This window comes from Terrapene carolina, unplaced genomic scaffold (genome assembly GCF_002925995.2).
Source record: "Terrapene carolina triunguis isolate 2854851 unplaced genomic scaffold, T_m_triunguis-2.0 Scaffold192, whole genome shotgun sequence".
In the NCBI taxonomy this organism is placed as follows: Eukaryota; Metazoa; Chordata; order Testudines; family Emydidae; genus Terrapene; species Terrapene triunguis.
This window is the reverse complement of record NW_020664543.1, coordinates 26,341,495-26,363,991: the sequence shown is the minus strand read 5'-3', so window position 1 is coordinate 26,363,991 and position 22,497 is coordinate 26,341,495. Positions and strand designations below refer to the sequence as shown.

Here is a 22,497-nt window from a genome sequence, read left to right as displayed (position 1 = left end):
AGAAGGGCTGCTCTAGGCAGCAAATACTTAAATACAGACTTTCAATGGTTCTTGGTCACTTTATTTATCATAAAGGTAAACTCTCAGAACCCTGTAACAAGATACTTGCCTTCCCTATGTGCCGTCTTACCCCAGAAGTGCCTGAACTGAACAGACCTCTAAACAGGCATGGGCCTGACTCGATAGAATTGGATGGGGCAGTGCCAACCCACAACCCAGTAGTGTGTCTAGCCTCTGGGCCCAGGCCTCCTCTCACTGCTCCAGGGCAGACTGAAGTCAGCAGAGTTAGACGGCTGTAGAAAGGTCTAAGGGAGACGCCCTAGAACTTGAATCAATTCCCAACAGCCCACTTAGTCCCTCCATGTGGCAGATACTAGTTCCACTTCTGTTCTGCAAACCAGCACCCCAAAAACTAGAGGCAAAGGACAACAATCCAACGCTGATTATATTTTAAAACTGCATGATTTGAAAGCCCATCCCCTGATTTTCTGAGGCCTGACTTGTGGCTGCTTGGGGCTGGATACTGCATCTGCTCCTTGAAAAGCCGACACTAAGCATAAAGCAGAAACCAGTCCTGACAACAAATAATGAGTGCAAAGGACTTCTGCACCCTCAGTTTTCAGGGGCTCATACATCCGGGATCCTCGTTTTCAGAGCATGTAGCTTGGGTCCATGCCCAAATCCGAATGTCTCCCTAAGGGACGGATGTCTGCAGCTGCCTGTTGCATAGAGCCTGAGAAATGGGGATAGAGTACACTGATCCTGTCTCAAGTGAGGGAGGAATCCATGTACATAGCCCTCAGCATCTGCTCCTGGCTCCACCACACTCCGGGATGATTGCTCCAGAAGGTGTTTGTAGAAACAGCCATTTCTACTACTAATGGCTGTTCCCCTGGGCTGTGACTCACTGGAGGGCTCCTGGGGGACTGAATGTCAGTCAGGCAGCTGCAGGGCTATTAGAGCTCTGCCATTACCCTGTCAGGCTGATGGTATGAGCTGCCACAGAACTCAAAGTGGCACCTAAACTGGGACTGCATAATGCCCTGGGAGTGAGGGAGGGGTGTTGGGAGAGAGAAACCTGCAGTTCTGAGTTGCTGTGCTATTAGAAATGAGTCACTGTTTATATTCTGGGAGCACATGGAGTGAGGTCAGGACTCCTTTGTGCTGTGCACAGGACACACAGGGAAGCAGACTGTCCCTGCCCCAAAGAGATTACAATCTGAATAGACCAGACAGACAAACAGAAAGAGACAACATCCTAGCCAGGTTGGAAAGAGGTACTTACATGATAGTTATTGGATTTGTGCCTTTCATAGGAATCTTTAATTGCAAATTGTAAATGTCCTATAAATAGAGCCCTGCAAATCCGCAGGTATCCACTTTATATCTGTGGATATCCACAGACCATTACTACAGATAGCAGCGCGGATGTGGATACAAAGTAGGGCTCTGACACGGATCCTCCACCTGCCCTGGGCGGTGGACCGGGGGGGCAGGAACACGGGCCGGAGGCTGCTCGGGCTCTGAGCTGCCCCCCCCCCCCCCCCCGGCCGGGCCGGGGGCCCCCCCCGGGCCGGCGGGGGGGGGCCCGGGCCCCCCCCCGGCCCTGCGTGGGGGGGGGGGGGGGGGGGGGGGGTGGGGGGGGGGGGCGGGGACATTGGGCGGGGGGTTGGGGGGCAGGGACACTAGGTGGGGGGGCTGGGACACTTGGCGAGGGGCTGCTTGGGCCCCCCACCCAGGAAAGGTGGGGGTCCCCCACAGCTGCACCGTGGCTCTCCCGGACTGGGCTCCGGCTGGGGGGATGCCTCAGAGCCTCAGCCTGGCCCTCAGTGTAGAACCCTGCAAATCTGCGGATGCGAATATCCACAGATAATTTTTGCGGTTAGCGGATCGGATGCGGATACACATTTCTGTATCCGCACAGGGCTCTACCTATAAATCGCAGGCTGCAAATCTAGGAACAATTGGTCAAAAGACAAACAACTAACAAAGAGAGTCTTCTCTGAGGATAAGACACCTCTCCTTGTGAAAAACACAAGGCTGGCATACACGTGTACTTTATCTAAAAAAAACAAGTTATAAAGAGATTTGGTTTATTCAGGATATTACAAAGACGAGTGATGCTTAAGATGTGCTACCAGAGTCATAAACAAAGTCATAAAAGCACCCTATTCACCCTTCCTCTTTGCAAAGAGAAAAACCTTTAGTTTTAAACCCACACAAAGAATTCTAGAAATATCCTCACTGAAACGGATTTCTTTTATACGTTTTCTAAAGCCTTCATTCTTCAAACTTTAAGAACATTTATGGTTGGGAAATGTTTTACAGAAGACTGATTCCTTCTAACTCATGTTTTCTCTTCAAGGTGAACCTTTGAGTTGTCTTTCAAATACTTAAGATGATATAAGCTTTGTTTGAGATGTTCATTTGCAAATGTTTTGTATTTAAATTCAATCACTCCATACAAGAACTGCCTGATACCATTGTTATATGAATATTGAGATGTTTTCTGTACAAATATGGAATCAAATGACCTTGCTAGAACTGAGAACTAATATAAGAAGCCACTTGAGTATAAAATTATTTATATTCATTAGGAAATTAATTAGTTATCTGCCAGGGCTTAAGCAACTCCTTATCAAATTCAGGAAGACAAGAAGAACTTCTCCACGGACAGTTAAGAAGAAAAGACAGTGTTTTATTTGATCCCCATTTAAGTTTAAAGATTCTTTAAGAATAATTTGTTTTTAAAACGATGTTAAGGGCTGAAATATAGGAAATAGCAGTGTCTGTATTCATTTGAAACAGAATTTAAACTCCTATTAAAACCCGATGGAACTAGTGGGATAGCTCAGAAAATGGAACGAATAAAAGAGTTACAGCCCTGCTGCACATGCATACCTGAGAATGGAAGATACTACCAAGATCAGCCCATGAAGGGGTTGAGCCAATGAAAGGTGACAGTGGCTGATACTTGAGTCCAGTCAAGCCCTTGAAAGAGATGTGCTGTCCAGCTCCAGTCAGATCATGGCAAGAGAGGAGTATAATTCCTCTGAAGTGAGAGACTCCCTCTCTGATTATGGTTTTATGCTCTTACACACACTTACACTCTCTTGAGCTTTTATGTTCATTCTCACACAAACTCAGCCTGTTAATGTATTCTCATCAAACCTCCAAGCCAACACCTCAAGAAGCAAACAAAGAGCAGCAAGACAACCAAGAAGAACAAAGAAGCTACAACACAGCACCAAGAGGTAACTTTCAGTCCAGCACGGCTTCTGCACGCGGTGATATCTCAGAGACCTCAGCACTATTGGTGAAATGGAGTTTGCAAAAGCACTGCCAGTTTAAATTGTTCTTGCAATAATTCTAATGGAATATGGAAATACTATGGTAGTTTAAGATACTAAAAGCTTCTCCTGTTAAACATCAGATTGTTCAGTCCGCATACACCGGGAGAGAAGACAGCAGCTAACCTCGGTAAACAGATTTAATTTAAATTTAAAGTTCTTAATATTTATTAATTTGCCTGTCTCCACACTGCTCTTTGAATTGGTTCTTTTATTAACTTTGTCCAATTTCATAGGATTTAGTTCAGGTCACTCACCTCTGCCTATTTATCGACTGTTTAGATTATCCATGATAAACCAAGCAGGATTCACTGACCCTTAGACAAAGCCCCTGTGCCCATCTCTGAGTCAGGACTCATTGCTGAGTTGGGGAATAATGCACTCTGGTCCTAACTTACACAGAGGAGAGCATCCTACAGACCAGGCCCACTCTTCAAGGTGTAATCTCTGAGGACAGCTCTCCGAGAGAGACACAAGAGGAACGTGTAACTGAAGAAACCTTTGTTTTCTGATTGCTTGTGTTCTGTCTGGGTTGAGGTTTGTTTATCTTTTTCTTCCTTTCCTTTCCTTAGTTACAGGAGATTGGCAGTTAATCCTTGGGAGTATATTGCTTGTCTTTCATCACGCAGTGCCTCCCCTAACGCCTGCGAAGAACCCCATGTGCCTACGGTAGAGGGCATCACCTCCTTGAGTGGGCATTGAGATAGCCAATCAGATCTGGCCCCTACCTTTTCTTGTTTAGCTGCATTCTACATTTTTAGTATTTTAGGGGATAAAATTACTTGGTGCTCAAGAATTTACAACACCCCTTCTTCCCCAACCGCCACTGCCCCACTGGAGTTCTGCTGCTGGCTGCTTTCTACCCACCCCTCTTGGGAGTAGGATGCTTGTGGCCAGTCCCTGCCCGAAAGCTGGATCCTCAGCTACTCCTCTCCCTCCGCTCTCTCTCCCAGTCATGGGCTGCACTCCCTGAAGAGTGAACCCTGGTATAAGGTAGGGGAGGTGCTAGGGCTGAGCCCCTCCCCTGCGTATAGGAGACAAATTGAGTCACCTACATTCCCATAAAGAATGCAGGATTTGAAACCTTTGCAAACTAGCCCTGCTTGCTCTGAGCCTAAAGGTGGGTGGGACTGGTTGGGAGGTGTGGCTCTACGGATCGCCTGCCTGTGCTGGTGAGTGCCAGGGAAGTCTCCCCTCCCTTCTGCTGATGGGACTGCAACCAGCTAGCGAGCAGCTGGTCAGGTCAGCGTGGGCTGCAGAGAGTGCAGTGCTGACAGCTGTGGGGCTCACAGCCAAGGTGCCAGGAAATGGGCACTGGAAGTGCAGCCCTCCGAACTAAATGAGCCCATTCTGGTGGCTGTCTGGGTGGGGCTCTACTGAGTGAGTTTCATAGAATCATAGAAGAATAGGGTTGGAAGAGAGGTCATCTAGTCCAATCCCCTGCTCAAAGCAGGACCATCCCCAACTAAATCATCCCAGCCAGGGCTTTGTCAAGCCAGGCCTTAAAAACCGCTAAGGATGGAGATTCCACCACCTCCCTAGGTAACCCATTCCAGTGCTTGACCACCCTCCTAGTGAAATAGTTTTTTCCTAATATCCAACCTATACCTCCCCCACTGCAACTTGAGACCATTGCTTCTTGTTCTGTCATCTGCCACCTCTGAGAACAGCCTAGCTCCATCCTCTTTGGAACCCCCTTTCAGGTAGTTGAAGGGTGTGATCAAATCCACCCTCACTTTTCTCTTCTGCAGACTAAATAATCCCAGTTCCCTCAGCCTCTCCTCATAAGTCATGTGCCCCAGCCCCCTAATCATTTTTGTTGCCCTCCACTGGACTCTTTCCAATTTGTCCACATCCTTCCTTTAGTGGCGAGCCCCAAACTGGACACAATACTCCAGATGTGGCCTCACCAGTGCCGAATAAACATCCGACCTGCAGCCTCAAACTGTCCCCCGCCCTGGAGTGACGCGGCCTGCATGGCACACTCACATAACGCAGAATCTACAGGCAAAGTGAAGGCCGGATCTTCAACTGTGGTAAATTGGTATCGCTCCATTGGAGTCAATGGACCAGATCCCCAGCTAATGTAGATCTGTAGAAGGGGATCCTTGGATGTATAAATGGGAGAATCTCGAGCAGAAGTAGATTGGCTGTGTTACCTCTGAATTTGGCACTGGTGCAGGAATCCTGGGTCCAGTTTTGGAGCCCACAATTGAAGAAGGAGATTGATAAATTGGATAATGTTCAGAGTAGAGCCATCGGAATGATTAAAGGATTGGAAAACATGTTTTAGAGTGACAGACTCCAGGAGATTAATCTATTTAGTTTAACAAAGAGAAGAGTAAAGAGGGGCTTGATTACAGTCTATAATGGGGAACAAAAATTTGATAATGAGCTCTTCAATGTAGCAGAGAAAGATATAACATGATCCAATGGCTCTGCCTGTTTTCAGCCCCTCCTCAGAGCTGTGTGCGCTTCAGTTGGTTCCTGGTGTGGGAGGGGATTGTGGGGCTCCCCTTTCTGCTCAGCAGAGTCACAGCTACCCCAAGCATAGCACTGCCCTGGGCCCACTATCTGCCCAGACCCGCTGTCTGCTCTTCAGCGGCCCCTATGCAGGGGGACTGTGAATGGGGGAGCCCTCAGAAGGCTCCACTACACCCAACTGGCCCGAACGGCTTTGCACTCCCCTTGGGGGCTGCTGCGGGAACCAGACTGCTTGCTGCTGTAACTTACCCTTCCCTGGGGGTGGTAGGGCTACGTGTGGGCCAGCCCCCTCTAACAGGGCACAGCCTGGCCTCTGTAAGGACTCCCCACACTGCCCCCAGGAGCTCCCTACTCTGCACTGTCAGCCTTCTTCACTGTGAAGGGGTGGGAGCCAGGCCCAGAGGAAAGGTACTTCTCTCTTCTCCTCCCCTGTGAGCACTGCTCTCCTCTCCTCCCCAGTGCAGCTTACCCTTTGACACTCCCCTCCCCCATGCAGCACTCCCTTCCCTTTGACATTCCCCTCCCTCCTATCCTCCCCCATGCAGCACTCCCTTCCTTTGATGCACTCCCTTCCTCTGGGCAGTGCTCCCCTCCCTTCAAGGCTCCCCTCACCTGTGCAATGCTCCCCTTCCCTCCCCTATGCAGCATTCCCCTCCACACAGATGCTGTAGCTGACAGAGGCCTTGTCACCAGGAGATGGGCTGTTGCCCAGCGGCTGAGCCATGAGCCTGTCCTGGGCTTCCCCAAGCAGGGCACACACCTTCGCTCTCACACTAATGTGCAGCTTCTTGGCGGGCTGGCATGTTCGCTGAGCTGGGCTAAGGCCTTTCCCCCATGCAGGTGTAAGGTCGACAGACCTTGGTTTGTGGTGGCTGGGATCAAACCTGGGCCCTCTGGAGCTTAATGTGTGAGCCTCTACTGCCTGAGCCACAAGACATGGGTCTCTTAGCCAAGGCTGTAGCATCAATCCCTAACTAGTCTAGGTGTCACTAGAGGAAGACAGAGCACCACATCCAGCAGGCCTGGGTTACCCAGGCTGTGTCCTCTGTGGGGATTGCGCCTACCCTGCCTCCCTCCCGCACCCCTTGTGGCCTCTGCGCCGCACCTGGGGCAGCAGCTGTAGCTGAGCTGGCTCTCTGCCGGGGGCAGAGCCACATCAGCTGTAGCTCGGGGCTGGGAAGGCGCTCATGGTGAGAGGGGCACCAGCCACTGCCCTGGAGCCCGCCAGTCATGCCTGAGCTGGAAAGTGCCTGTCAGGCCAGAGCACGGGGACGCTGAGCTCCTTTCCCAGCCGGAAATGCCTCACCCTCCAGGCTGCCTGGGCAAACCTCCAGAGCAGGCCCAGCCGAGGAAACAGTACCTGCAGGCACAGCACTCTTCTGGCTCCCGGGGCTCCTGGGGGTCCCAGGCACGCTGCTCGGCCGTTCCCACGTGGTTTCTGTTCAAAGAGAACAGCACAGTGAGTGCACCAGGGCCCTATGAGCACGGCACAGTGCCATGGGACACAGTCACAGAATGAATGGGTCACCCACCGCCCTGTCTCGGCCCCACACTGCCAGCTCCCTGTTTGGCCAGTGCAGTGCCACCCACTGCCTGATGCTTCCCCCCACCCTCCCACAGAGATCCCACCCCGCCTTCCATTTGTGCAGCTCTCCTCGCCGGCTAACCTGCCTCCCCCATCCTGCCCACTTCATTAGCCATTTTTCCCTGCATCACAGGGTGTGCCACCAACTACGGAGCAGTGAGAAGGAACATATTTGCATAAAAACAAGCCCTGGCTAATGTGCTGTTCTCACCAGAGTGCACCTGGCTTTAGCAAAGTATTTAATTAGCCTCCACAGACTTCTTTTCCTCACCTGGAGATTACAGTGATCTCAGCCCAAGAAGCCCTGGACATGCTCAACTGAGATGTAATGACATTGACTTATGTGCAACAGAATGTAGTGAGAAGAGCATGGAATGGATTTATATACAAAATTCTGTGGAGATTTTGTTTAGTGACATTTTTGACTCTGTTTGCGTGCTTAAACAGCAACATCTAGCGACTTTTCAGGGTTTGTCTGGCGACTTCCTGCTATGTGGAGTTGGCAACAATGAATTACTGTATGGAGAGGAGCCCTAGCTAGGGTCTCTGTCCTGCCCCTCTCTGACAGTGATTGCAAGGAGCCAGGATTGTGACTGGTGGCAGTGGCTTCACGGAAGCCATGATCCCTTGTCTTCATGAGTGTTTGCTAGGTGAGCAGCTGATTGTGGGATTCAGCAAACTCTGACTGCTGAGGGTCTGTACAGGAGGAGCCTGGGGAGATGGCAGAAAACCCCAGGCAGGGGATGTGGCTGTGCAGACACAGCCCGTCTGACAAAGCTGTGCTCTGCACCGGGGTTCTTGACTCCAGCCCCCCTGAGTGAAATAAGCTGTACGGATCAGTGTTGTCTGTAGAACAGCAGCTACCCTAGTGGCTTTTGCTGGCACAGCTCTATCCGTTACAAATCAGACCCCTCACCATCAGAGCTATGCCAGCAAAAGGTTGTAGTGTAGACCTGGCCTCAGATCAGCAACCCAAAAGGGTGGCCCTGCCCAGAGGCAAACAAGGAAGGTGGCACCATTCACTGCAGGCAGAGCAGGTTACAACTCATACTACAAGACAGTACCAGCCTCAAAGTCAAAGCCATCCTAATACATGTCAGTCACCTTGTGGAACAGTGTTATGGGATGCATGCAGGGGTGAAAGTAACTTACAGGACTTACCGGTACTGCCGAAGTCCTGAGGGGGCGTGGCCTCATCCGGAAGAGGCGGGGCCTCATCCAGAAGAGGCGGGGCCTCTCAAGATTTAAAGGCTCTGGGGCACTGGCTGTGGCTGGGAGCCCCAGGGCCTTTAAATCAACCCGGGGCTCCCAGCTGCAGAGATGGCTGGGAGCCCCCGGGGCTCAGGGGCAAATTAAAGGGCCCAGGGCTCCGGCCGCCGCGGAGCTCCGGGCCCTTTAAATCCCCACTGCAGCTCTGGCTGCTGGAGCTGCGGGCAGGATTTAAAGGGCCCGGAGCTCCCGCAGCTGCGGAGAACCCGGAGCCTTGCCGGGCTGGGGCCGGGATTTAAAGGGCCCGGAGCTTCTGCCGCTGCGGGGAGTCCCGAGCTTTTTAAATCCGAGCCCCAGCCCAGCTGCCAGAGCTGCGGGCAGGATTCAAAGGGCTCTGGGCTCCCCGCAGCCGCGGGAGACCAGAGCCCTTTAAATCCCCACCGCGGAAGCCGGTGCGGTCCGGCACGACGTACTGGCTCTTGCCGGTACACCGTACCGGCTTACTTTCACCTCTGGATGCATGGCTCTGCTACTGCTGCCTCTTCAGCTTCAGCTCCAAGGAGAAGCACAGAGCAGAGGAACAAATAACTAGCTGAGCAAGGAAAGTGTGTGCAGGAAGATAACCTGTGACTCAGAGCATACAAAGGTGGGCCAGACCTTCCTGTCACATTCCTCGCCTCAGTGATTTCAGGATACCTCCACCAACAGTCATTTCTGGAATTGCTGGGGAGGGGCCTAAAGCTGAGAGGAAGCACATATGCACACTATTCACATGTGCTTCTTAGGCTCCCTCATGTGGTCAATTTTTTCCCCCATTGCGAACCCCAGATCAAATGTCATTTGCAGCAGCCAACATAGAGATAAAGACTCAAAGGAACTAAATGGCCCAAACAAAGGGAAATAATCATAAGAGACAACCATGAAAACGTGGATGGGGTGTAAACAGCCCCAATGTCACCTGCCTGAGCAGAAACAAGAGCAGTAAGAGGTGGGAACTGCCCCAGTCATCTCAATCAGGGCTCTTGGACTCTGAGTCCACGAGCATGGAGTTAGACGTTTTACTAAGATGCCATTCAATTCCACATTTTGCTGCAGCTGGAGGCTTGACGTTTGCTGTCTCTCTGCTCTGCCAGGAATTGCCTCTTGAGCTGCAGCTTTCTGCAGAGGGCTCTCATGGGAGTTGTACTCAGCATTCCTCAGTCAGAGGTGCAGTCACCACAATGGTAGGTGGGTGGAGAGTGGCCAAAGGAGCCTGAAGATGCTGCATGAGGGAACACATCTTGCTGGACCGGGCCCCAAGCGACCTGACCAGGGAAACAATTCTGAACACAAGCTATGTGACCTGAGTGAATGAGAAGTGAGCCAAGTGTCCAGGGCACAGAAAAGGACCAGAAGGCGATAGCCGTGGGGTACGGTACAGAGAGGACAACAGGAACTCTGCCATCCATGCTTTTGGGGTTGATGCAATACAACCCTGAGCATCTCCTGCAGAGTCTCAACAACTGGCGGAGAGTAAATAGATGACAGAGGTTTCCATACATGGCACTAATCAGTTCAGGCTAGGGACTGAGTTAGCCACAGCAAAGAGCTTTCATTACTCTCAGCTGTATAGAGCCCAATAAGGCAGGGCAGCCGAAGGCTAAATCCCAATGCATTACAGTTGCTCCCCCTCTCACACACACACAGAGATGGCTCACCCCAGCACACAAGCCAGACCAAGCATTTTTGAGGCCTGGAACACATAGGATGTAACTGCAGTGGGTGGGTTTCCTGCGGGAAGGGCGGCCAGCACATCCGTCAGCCTGCGCCGCTTGCCGCAACCCCCATTGGCCTGGAGCGGCAAACTGCAGCCAGTGGGAGCCGCGATTGGCCGAACCTGCGGACGCGGCAGGTAAACAAACCGTCCCGTCCCGCCAGGGGCTTTCCCTGAACAAGCGTCAGACCGGCTTTGAGAACCACTGATTTAGACTATCCCTGACAGGTGTTTGTCTAACCTGCTCTTAAAAACCTCCAATGATGGAGAATCCACAATCTCCCTAGGCAATTTATTCAAGTGCTTAACCACCCTGACAGTTAGGAAGTTTTTCCTAATGTCCGACCTACACAGCCCTTGCTACAATTTAAGCCCATTGCTTCTTGTCCTATCCTCAAAGGTTAACAAGAACAATTTTTCTCCCACCTCCTTGTAACAAACTTTTATGTACTTGAAAACTGTTACCATGTCCCCTCTCAGTCTGGGCTGAGGCCGTTGATACTGTTATGTGCATGGCCTCTGATAAGGTTAAGTATCAGAGGGGTAGCTGTGTTAGTCTGGATCTGTAAAAGCAGCAAAGAGTCCTGTGGCACCTTATAGACTAACAGACGTATTGGAGCATGAGCTTTCGTGGGTGAATACCCACTTCGTCGCATGCATCCGACGAAGTGGGTATTCACCCACGAAAGCTCATGCTCTGATAAGGTTGATACCATTGTCTCCTGGGAAAGGATGGGTAAATGCCCACGGTATGCAGGGTCGCTCTAGAGTCTTTCATGGTGTGAAGAACTTCGCCTGGTTTTTTTTGGGGGGGGGGGAAAGTTTCTTTATCAAAGGGGAGATCCTCCACTTTGGTCTGCAGGTCTTTGGGGATACCGGATGCGGAGAGCCAGGAAGATTTGCGCATAACCACTGCAGTTGCGGTAGTGCGGGCTGCTGTGTCTGCCATGTCTACAGATGCTTGTAGGGCCGTTCTGGAGACCAATTGGCCCCCGACAAGGACTGAGTTAAAGTCTGCTCTCCTGTCCTCTGGGATATGGGAGGTAAAATCAAAGAGTTTATTGTAATTGTCGAAGTCGTAGCTTGCAAGTAGGGCGGAATAGTTTGCAATTCTGAATTGCAGAGTGGAGAAGGTATAAACCTTGCGGTCCAAGAGGTCAAGGTGTTTGAGATTCTTGTCTTGAGGGGTGGGCCGGTAGTGCGGCTGTTTTGTCCTGTGTGTCGCTGCATCCACTACAAGAGAATTTGGTTGTGGATGAGAGAATAAGAAGTCTATATCCTTAGCAGGAACATAATATTTAAGCTCAGCCTTTTGGCAAGTTGGTAAGATAGAGGGTGGTGTCTCCCAGAGGGTGTCAGCTGGTTCTAGGAGTGCTTCATTTATGGGAAGCGCGATCTTTGAAGGCACAGAGGGTTGGAGGATTTTGAGGAGTTTGTGTTGCGTCTCCTGGACCTCCTCTAAAGGGATGTCTTGGCTGAGTGCCACCCTCTTGAAAAGTTCTTGGAATTGTTTAAAGTCGTCCACATTCTGTGGAGGCGGAGGCATGAGGGCTCTGTCTGGAGCTGATGGAGAATTAGGAGTCAGTGAATCAGGGTATGGTCCATAGCCCACCTCTGCAGGGTGGGTTCAGGCGCTCTAGAAGTAGACGGAGCTGGAGATAGAGGCGCAGAAGGAGCTTGTGGTCTGGTGGAAGAAGCATGAGGGCGAGTGGCAGTAGGAGCTGGCCACGGGTACCACTGAGGCCAAGGCATAGGATAAGAGAAGTAAGGCGCCGCCCATGGGGGCGGGCAAAGTAGGGAAACTGAGGCTGGTGGTTGAGAGCTCTGACCTGAGGTGCAAAAGGTTCCAGTGGAGGAGGAGAGGCAGGTGGGGAGAATTCCGCCTGCTGCTGCATATCAGGCTCACTGTCAGTAAAGGTAGCCAGGTCAGGTGGGGAGAGCGGCAAGTCAAAGAGTGAGTACTGTGTGTCAAGGAGCGGAGAGTTAGGTTGAGGTGCCACTGAGAGGTCATCCTGACTTAGGAACTCTTGCTGCTGCTCCCTGGGCTGTGATTCCGCTGAGTGCTATCTGTGCTCAGAAGTGTGCACAGACTTCTGTTTGGCTTTTCCCAGTGCCGTGGGTCGTTTGTAGGCGCCCTGCGGGAGGTCCAGTGCTGCTATTGGAGTGGCAGGCAGGTTCAGTGTCGACGTTCTTGTCGGCACCGGGGCAGAATGCGCTGTTGGCACCGGGTCTATTTTCGGAGCCGAGGGGACCAGTGCCGAGGAGACCTTCCCGGACAGGAAGTTGGGTCCCTGCCTCTGCGCTCCCCAGGAGCCGTGGCTGAGGTGCTGGGATGGTCGGAGGCGCCTGCCTTCGGCACTTTCAGCACTGAGGGTAAGGATCTCGCAGGAGACCCTTTACCCTTGTGAAAGTCTCTGCACAGAGACAATTGGGCTTCCTGCCTCTTTGCCTGAGAGGGTGAAGCCATGCTCCCAATTGGTTTGGACCTGGCCGGGAAGCGTGAGGGAGAGGGCTTGCCATTGCCCGTCTCCATAGGCGGCTGTAGGGATTTCTCCATCAGAAGCATTTTCAGCCACAGGTCCCTGTCAGGACAAGCCCTGGTTTTGAGGCTCGTACAATGGACACACTTGGCACGGACATGTGTCTCGCTGAGGCACTTCACACAACGTGAGTGTCCATCAGACCTTGGCATAGAATCTTGACAGGGAGCACATTTCTTGAATCCTGACGCCCCTGGCATTATTGCACTAGGAATGCCAGGGGAGAGCGTCTCAGCGGGAGACAAACTTGAGGAAAAGGAAGGTTTTTTTGTTTGTTTGTTTTTTAAACTAAGTAACTATTCTAAGGGAAGGGAAACAACTGGAATGTTACTAACTAACTATTTCTAAGTTCTTTGTAATTGTTTCCTTCAGAGACCAGGGACGAGGATCAGCACTGCCCCGAGTCCTGTCTTCAGTCAAGGACGGTTGAGAAGGAACTGAGGGGGGTGCGGGACACGCACGCTCAGGCAGACTCTAACGAGACCGCGAGGCAGCAGCTGAGTGCGTGTGTCCCGACCAGGCACTGCTACCAAAGATCTCTGATCAACGGCGCCGGGACGCACTGTCACCTGGAGAGGAGCACCCACAGGAACAGCACTCGAAGAAGAATTACTTCTTGTATTTTGCTTACAACACTCCTGCGAATACATCCCAGAATGATGTTTGCTTGTTTTGCAACAGTGTTACACTGTTGACTCATATTTAGCTTGTGATCCACTATGACCCCCAGCTCTTTCCGCTGGCAGTCATTTCCCGTTTTGTATGCATTTAATTGTACTAAGTGGAGTACCTTGCATTTGCCCTTATTGAATTTCATCTATTTACTTCAGACCATTTCTCCAGTTTGTCCACATCATTTTGAATTTTAATCCTATCCTCCAAAGCACTTGCAACCCCTCCCAGCTTGGTATCATCTGCAAACTTTATAAGTGTACTCTTTATGCCATTATCTAAATCATTGATGAAGATATTGAACAGAACGGGACCCAGAACTGATCCCTGTCAAGTCTGACTGTAAACCACAGATAACTACTCTCTGGGAATGGTTTTCCAACCAGTTATGCACCCACCTTAAAGTAGCTCCATCTAGGTTGTATTTTCCTAGTTTGTTTATGAGAAGGTCATGAGAGACAGTTTCAAAAGCCTTACTAAAGTCAAGATATACCACGTCCACTGCTTCCCTCAGCCACAAGGTTTGTTACCCTGTCAAAGAAAGCTATTAGGTTGGTTTGACACGATTTGTTCTTGACAAATCCATGCTGTTACTTATCTTCTTATTGTCTTCTGGGTGTCTGCAAATTGATTGGTTAATTATTTGCTCCATTATCTTTCTGGGTACTGAAGTTTAGCTGATTGGTCTGTAATTCCCCCAGTTGTCCTTATTCCCCTTTTTATAGAGTGGCACTATATTTGCCCTTTTCCAGTCCTCTGGAATCTCACCCATCTTCCATGACTTTTTGAAGATATTCGCTAATGGCTCAGCTTACTCCTCAGTCAGCTGCCTAAGTATTCAAGGCCCTGGTGACTTGAAGAATCTAACTTGTCTAATTAATTTTTAACTTGTTCTTTCCCGACTTTAGTCTCAGATGATCCTACCTCATTTTCATTGGCATTCACTATGTTTGACATCCAATCACTGTTAAACTTTTTGGTGAAAACTAAAACAAAAAAGTCTTCTAGCATTTCTGCCATTTCCACATATTGAGTAACAGGCCCACCCTGTCCTTGGCTTCCTCCTGCTTCTAATGCATTTGTACAATGTTTAACTAGTTTAATCTCATTTCGTGCCTTGACATTTCTAATTTTATCTCTACATACTTTTGTTGTTTGTTTATATTCATCCTTTGTAATTTGACTTAGTTTCCACTTTTTGTAGGACTCTTTTTTGAGTTTCAGATGACTGAAGATCTCCTGGTTAATCCAGAGTGGTTTCCTGCCATACTTCCTATCTTTCCTATGCAGTGGGATAGTGTGCTCTTATGCTCTTAATAATGTCTCTTTGAAAAATTGCCAGCTCTCTGAAACTGTTTTTACCCTTGCTTCCCGTGGGATCTTACCTACCAACTCCCTGAGTTTGCTAAAGTCTGCCTTCTTGAAATCCATTATCTTTATTGTGCTCTTTTCCCTCCAACCATTCGTTAGAATCATGAACTCATCATTTCATGATCACTTTCACCCAAGCTGCCTTCCACTTTCAAATTCTCAACCAGTGCCTCCCTATTTGTTAAAATCACATGTAGAACAGCCTTTCCCGTAGTAGCTTTCTCCCCCTTCTCAAATAAAAAATTGTCTCCAATGCATTCCGATAACTTGTGGGATAACACAGCAGGGCACAGGTTATTTTCCCAACAGATGTCTAGGCAGTTGAAGTCCCCCATTACCACCAACTCCTGTGCTTTGGATGATTTTGTTAGTTGTCTAACAAAAACAAAAAACAAACAAAAAAAGCCTCATCCACTTCTTCTTCCTGGTTACATGGTCTGTAATAGACCCCTACCATAGAATCATAGAACATTAGGGTTGGAAGAGACCTCAGGAGGTCATCTAGTCCAATCCCCTGCTCAAAGCAGGACCAACACCAACTAAATTATCCCAGCCAAGGCTTTGTCAAACAGGGCCTTAAAAACCTCTAAGGATGGAGATTCCACCACCTCCCTAGGTAACCCATTCCAGTGCTTCACCACCCTCCTAGTGAAATAGTTTTTCCTAATATCCAACCTAGACCTCTCCCACTGCAACTTGAGACCATTGCTTCTTGTTCTGTCATCTGCCACCACTTAGAACAGCCTAGCTCCATCCTCTTTGGAACCCCCCTTCAGGTAGCTGAAGGCTCCTGTCAAATCCCCCCTCACTCTTCTCTTCTGTAGACTAAATAAGCCCAGTTCCCTCAGCCTCTCCTCATAAGTCATGTGCCCCAGCACCCTAATCATTTTTGTTGCCCTCCGCTGGACTCTCTCCAATTTGTCCAAATCCCTTCTGTATTGGGGGGACCAAAACTGGACGCAATACTCCAGGTATGGCCTCACCAGTGCCGAATAGAGGGGAATAATCACTACCCTCGATCTGCTGGCAATGCTCCTACTAATACAGCCCAATATGCCGTTGGCCTTCTTGGCAATGAGGGCACACTGCTGACTCATATCCAGCTTCTCGACCATTGTAATCCCCAGGTTCTTTTCTGCAGAACTGCTGCTTAGCCAGTCGGTCCCTAGTCTGTAGCAGTGCATGGGATTCTTCCTTCCTAAGTGCAGGACTCTGCACTTGTCCTTGTTGAACCTCATCAGATTTCTTTTGGCCCAATCCTCCAATTTGTCTAGGTCACTCTGGATCCTATCCCTACCCTCCAGCGTATCTACCTCTCCCCCCAGTTTAGTGTCATCTGTGAACTTGCTGAGGGTGCAATTAATCCCACCATCCAGATCACTGATAAAGATGTTGAACAAAACCAGCCCCAGGACTGACCCCTGGGGCACTCCGCTTGATACCAGCTGCCAACTAGACATGGAGCCATTGATCACTACCCGTTGAGCCCGACGATCTAGCCAGCTTTCTATCTACCTTATAGTCCATTCATCCAATCCATACTTTTTTAACTTGCTGGCAAGAATATTGTTGGAGACCGTATCAAAAACTTTGCTAAAGTCATCCACCGCTTTCCCCATATCCACAGAGCAAGTTATCTCATGATAGAAGGCAATCAGGTTGGTCAGGCATGACTTGCCCTTGGTGAATCCATGTTGATTGTTCCTGATCACCTTCCTCTCCTCCAAGTGCTTCAAAATGGATTCCTTGAGGACCTGCTCTATAATTTTGCTGGGGACTGAAGCGAGGCTGTAGTTCCCTTTTTCTTTCCTTTCTTCCCTTTTTTAAAGATGGGCACTATATTTGCCTTTTTCCAATCGTCCGGTACCTCCCCCGATTGCCACACATTTTCAAAGATGATGGCCAATGGCTCTGCAATCACATAAGCCAACTCCCTTGGGTGCATTAGAGCTGGACCCATGGACTTGTGCATGTCCAGCTTTTCTAAATAGTCCTTAACCTGTTCTTTCACCACTGAGGGCTGCTCATCTCCTCCCCATACTGTGTTGCCCAATGCAGCAATCTGGGAGCTGACCCTGTCGGTGAGGACCGAGGCAAAAAAGTATTGAGTACTTCAGCTTTTTCCACATCATCTGTGGAATTTGTTATAAAAGGCACAACAATTATGGATATGGATGGCATTATGGGATGGAGAAAGTTTCTTGCTGGGAACTTGACGCCTAGGCAGGGGCGCCGGTACAGGGTGAGCCATGGGGCCATGGCCCTCCCACTTTTGAAAGTAGACAGGCCTGGCCCATCCACTTTTCGCTACAGACCCCACCCCCTTCCCCTCCTCTTCCTCCCGAGGCCCTGCCCCCTGGCCAGGCCAGCAACTGGTGGAGCCCGGCCGGGGAGCCTGGGCAGTTGTGGGGAGCCATGTGGACCCTTCACCTGCCCAGAATGTGGGAGGCCTGAGAGGAGCCCTGGGCCTGTGTCCCCACCCAGGGCAGGTGGAGGCCTGGTCCACACTGGCTCCCCACAGCTGCCCGCATGGCTCTTACCCCAATCCAGCTGCGGACAGGAGGCAGGCCGTCGGAGCTGCAGCCCGGCCATGGTAAGAGCCGTGTGGGCAGCTGTGGGGAGCTGGCACAGACCTAGCCTCCACCTGACCTGGGCAGGAAACCTGGTGGGCGGGACTAGGGTTGCCAACCCTCGAGGGGTGTCCTGGAATCTCCAGGAATTAAAGGTTAATCTTTAATTAAAGACTAGGTCAAGTGATGAAATCTCCAGGAATCAAGGTCAGGGTTACCATTTATCAGTCACATAGCACACAAAATTGGACAGTTCTTAGGTTGGCACAAAGAGGCAGAAATTTAGTCACAGTCCATCTGGTCAAACCAGTGCCCTGATGAGCCGGCCAAGCTGTGATGGACTCCACCTCTGGCTCTCTCTCTCATCCCCTCTTGTCTCCCCTCCACCCCAGTCCAGGCTTCTGGGTCTCTCCAAAAAGCCCCCTTCTTCCAGTCACCTGACACCTTTCTCCCCAGCTCAGTTCCCAAGTCCCACCTGCTGGTGTGTCCAGCTGTTAGGTGGTGATTGTTCAATTCTTGGGGCACCCTTTTGTCTTGTTGGACTCTCTGTTGATACTGAACTATCTTTCCCGCTTGTAACAATCCTTCCTTTTCCAGCATGTTCCTTACAGCAACATGGAATATTATGGGTGCACTGCAGTACCCCATAGGCAAAACATTCCAGCAATATTGAGTACCCTGGAATACAAAAGCCGTTCGATAGTGGGATTCTGGACTCAAAGGTAAACTCCAAAACCCATTTGCCACATCCAGTACAGAAAACCATTTCATTTCGGGGGATACCACCTCCACCAGCTCAGGCTAAGCTGCTACTATGGGAGGCCCCGAAGTAAGCAGTTTTGTTTAGCCCTCAATAGTCGACATTTAATCTCCATGTTCCATCTGGCTTTTTTACTGGTTAGGCGCTGAGCACCTCTGGGTTAATTTCTATTTTTCCAGTTCTTCTATGACTTGTCTTAGTGATTCCTTTGCTTCCTGAGGTATTGGATATGTTTAATGTGTAGAGGCACGTCTCCTTCTAGTGAAACTGAAGTTTGTACCTTTCTTGTATCTAAAGAGTCTGCAGCCCACACAGTTTGTATTTCAGTCCACCAGGTTTCCCAGCCTTTCGGCACAGGAGGTGGCTTTTTCAGTATTATTGCTTTTACAGTTTGAGTTAGCAAGCCCCATGGGGATCAGATTAACATTGTCCTTCCCCTCTTTTACAGTGAGGGCTTGTCGGATACAAGTGTTTGGGAAATCTATGATTATTTCCAGCTGCTTTATTGTTTTAGCTCCAATCAAATTTTCTCTCCCTGCGATAGCACACTTCTCCTGAATGGCATGTGCACCAAACCGGAGAGGTGGTGTTTTTACAGTATGTGTTTGCTTATTTCCTGATATTTCCTGTATTTGTACAGAGTCTGTAACTGGGTATGCACTAAATATGTCTTTTACTATGGGGATTCCTGTCCCCATTAGAATCCAATAGAAAATCTGCAAGCCCATCCCTGACTCGGATGCTTAAGTGGGGGCGCCCCCACACATCTATTGTCATGGGTTGCTGAAAAATGCATTTTGAGTCTCGGCAAGGGCTGTCCTATGTCACCTGATCGCTAACCACAGGATCATTCAATCCAGAAGCCAGAGCAGTCGCTTCAGCAACCTTTGTTACAGCCTTATCGTCTCCTTCCTTAGAAACTCTACTAACCATACATGCCTGCAGTTGTGCTTGTAACTTCTCTTTCTCTCCTTTAAGATCCTGATTCTCCTGCTTCAGTACTCCAGGTGACACTCATTCACCCTCTCTGTTCATTCCTCTGCCTCTATTCATTCCATGGCCACTCCTGAAGGCAGTGCTTGTAACACTGCTTTAACTCCTTAAGATTCATCTTTCCTGCTGTTAACATAATGTACATTTGAATCTGTCAGCCAGCTTGGCAGGAGCCTCTCATGACATTATTATGATGCCTTTTAATGCAGCTAACCCACAAGATAGTTTAAAATGCTTTTGAATCATTTGAATAACATCGTCATCAAAACCAATAGCGTTGGTTATATACTAGCAAAGTTTATACTAGCATTACAATGGTAATCCCCACTGCTTTTAGGAATTGTGTACATTTGTGTAACCATGCCAAAAACACATTAACATTTTCAGAAGGCGGAGGACCAGCATCTCTTACTAGGACACATAATTCATTGACTTTTAAGGCATCGAGCTTGACTGTTAAATCACTAGCTCGAGGTGGATGAGGTGTATAGTCTATTAGGGTGCAATATTATCCCTTCTTTCACAATCATTGTGGAGCCATGACTGTTTCAGATTGTTTTCTAATTTCTGAGATGCCTGTTCTATCTCTCTTAATAATTTCAATCTGCTTTGAGTTATTTGTGGAGTGGTTTCAAGGGTGAATCGAGGTATTGGTGAGGTGCCATGCTCAATTTACAATTCTGGGCTCCCCCTCTCTTCTTCACCAGATGTTCCTGTTTTAACAGGAACTGATCTAGGTTTTGGTGAAGGTTTTTCCAAAACCTGGTCCTCCATCAGAAGGTGGTGATTGCGGTGCAGTAGCCCTGCCTATGGGCTATTGGATGGTGGCCTCCATGGGTCATTCCACATGTCCCCAAGGCAGCATCCATTCCATTTATCCCATGTTCCATCTTTTAGTTTGGCTAGGGTCACCTGTTTTCATTTCTGTCCCCATCCTTCAGGCACTATAAAAGCTCATGAAGTCTGTTGTTGGGTAACAGGGGAAGGCACCTTTCTTTTGTAGGTTTTCCACAGTTGTTTCCAACTTTTTATTTTCCTGCTTTATTTGTTTGAGCATATCATGCCTCTAGACTGCCTGTTGCCCTGCTAAAAGAGCTTGGGCTTTCCAGTGCTCGACAGCCTGGGATGCTTCTTCCAAAGCCTGGGTTACCTACTTCTCTGGTTATTTCCATTACTTGCCTGGCCAGTATTGTGGCATGATGTTTAAGCCATTTTATTGCCATGGCCATTAATTGCAAGATTCTACATTTTTTTTGCAATAGCAATAGAGATGTGAAACTCTTCAACCCATTCTGACTTAAGTCAAAGACCAAAGTCAAAAAGGTGCTATCAGCTGTTCGCTGATGCTGCTGCCCTCATAGCCCACAATGAAGATCTACTACAAGAACTCATGGACTGCCAGTGCCTGTCAGGCATTTGCTCTTACCATCAGCATCAAGAAAATCGTTGTATTAGGACAGGGGGTTCCACAAGATCCTTCAATTACCTTAAATGCAAACCGGCTAGACGTAGTCCAAAAGTTCAGCTGTTCAGGTTCTACAGTGACCACCAACCTCTCACTGGATGAAGAACTAAATGTTCGCATTGGAAAGGCTGCCACCGCCTTTAGCAGACTAATTAAAAGAGCATGAAACAACTCAAAGCTGACCATTAAGACCAAAATGCTAGTGTACCAAGCCTGCGTCCTCAGCACTCTCGAGTATAGTGGGAAACATGGACAACTTATGCTCATTAGGAGAAAAGGTTACGTTGTTTACGCCAGATACTCAACACCAAATGGCAAGATAAAGTCACTAACACAGAGGTTCTTCAAAGGGCAAATTTCCCAAGTGTGACAGCCCTGCTAAAGCAAAGATGACTGCGCTGTCTGGGCCATCTAAGTAGGCTGGAAGGACATGCACACCCAAGGACATGCTATATGGGAAGCTATCAGAGAGAACAAGAACAACAGGACGTCCCAAGCTTCGCTATAAAGGCATATGCAAGCAAGACATGAAGGAATTTGGAATTGATCCTGACCACCTGCCTGCAGTGGGGGGGGGGGGGGGAGGGAGAGAGCAGCCCCTGGTCCATTATAGCCTGCTAGTATAACTGTAGAAATTGATCCGGGTCGCTAGGACCATGCTTTGTTTACAATAAACCCGATCAAGTGCCTTCGTACCCCCGGTCCATTATAGCTATCTCAACCTTTTTCTTTCTGAGGCCCCCTCAACATGCTATAAAAACTCCACGTTCCACCTGTGCCACAACAACTGTTTTTCTGCAGACCTCATTTGGTAGACTTCAGCTTTAAAATCTAACTGGCAATTTTGGCAAATTCATAAAATTAAACCCCTTTCACACTGACAGATATAAGTGCACAGCTTCAGCTTGGGAGGTCTGGCTGGGAAAGTGCCCAGAATAACCTGCAGGGAATGCCATTCACCCATCTAGGTCTGAGACAAACCTGTCTAGATCTGAGCCAGTGGCTTTAGGAAGAGTAAATCTCACAAACCAGATGATAAGTTCACTCTCCTACCCACTCCTTTCTGGTGCCCACAGTTCAAGAAGGATGCTGATAAATTGGAGCAGGCTCAAAGAAGATGGGAATGATTAAAAGGTTAGAAAACCTGCCTTAGAGTCATAGCCTCAAGGAGCTCAATGTATTTAGCTTAACAAAGAGAAGGTTAAGGGGTGACTTTATTACAGTCTGTAAGTATCTACACTGGGAACAAATAGTTACTAATGGGCTTTTCAATCTAGCAGAGAAAGGTCTAACATGAGCCAATGGCTGGAAGTTGAAGATAGAAATAAGGCACACATTTTTAACAGTGACTGGAGCAATTTGTCAAGGGTTGTGCTGCATTCTCCATCACTGGCAATTCTGGATGCTTTTTTAAAAGAGCTGCTCTAGGGGGTTTTGGAGCAGTTTCGTGGCCTGTGCTGTGCAGGCAGGCTACATGATCACAGTGGTCCCTTCTGGCCTTAAAATGTATGAATTTCCTTTCAGAGGCTTTCCTTTCAGAGGCTAACTGCTCTGCCAATTGTATTTCCTTCCCTCTCCACTTGTCTATTGGAGCCCCCCCCCCCCCATGCCCACTGACTCTCTGAGGAAGGCATCAGGCTTTGGGCAGAGACAGGGATACTTATTCTTTGCAGTACAGTCTCTGCAAGTCTCTTACCATAACCGTACTGAGATTTCTTTCTTTCTGTAGCTCGATCTTGCTCAGC

General features: G+C 49.1%; 1 protein-coding gene across 1 annotated transcript in view; it reads right to left on the bottom strand.

The window, feature by feature from the left end:
- The window catches only part of GAS7 (growth arrest specific 7), an 89,791-nt gene that overhangs the window by 51,024 nt on the left and 16,270 nt on the right, over nucleotides 1-22,497 (bottom strand). The window lies entirely within an intron of this gene.